The sequence below is a fragment of the Lineus longissimus genome, chromosome 17 (genome assembly GCF_910592395.1).
Source record: "Lineus longissimus chromosome 17, tnLinLong1.2, whole genome shotgun sequence".
NCBI lineage: Eukaryota > Metazoa > Nemertea > Pilidiophora > Heteronemertea > Lineidae > Lineus > Lineus longissimus.
Genome location: NC_088324.1, coordinates 9,634,064 through 9,634,400, shown reverse-complemented (window position 1 = coordinate 9,634,400; position 337 = coordinate 9,634,064).

Sequence of the window (337 nt, the reverse complement as noted above, 5' to 3'; positions counted from 1 at the left end):
CATTGATTCTTGTTTCATTTGTTTTATGAGACAATAAGCAAGAATGATGCAAGTAGCAGATAGATTTGATGACAGACCAAGGCGAGACTGTTTGGTTCCGTGGAAAAACTCGTGGTTGACGCCCATAGTGTCTACAAGATATTCCAGATGGCGAAGTTGCGTCAGATCTCCATAATATAAGCTTTATTAGTACTTCGTCGTTCGTAGCTCTTCGTAAGGGTGGCGAAATCTGCTTCTTATTATGCAATCCTACAATGTGTTGTCTTGGTAATTGATTCAGTGATCTGTTGATGGAGTTGAAAACGCCTACTCACCAGGGCCAAGCTGTCTCACTCTC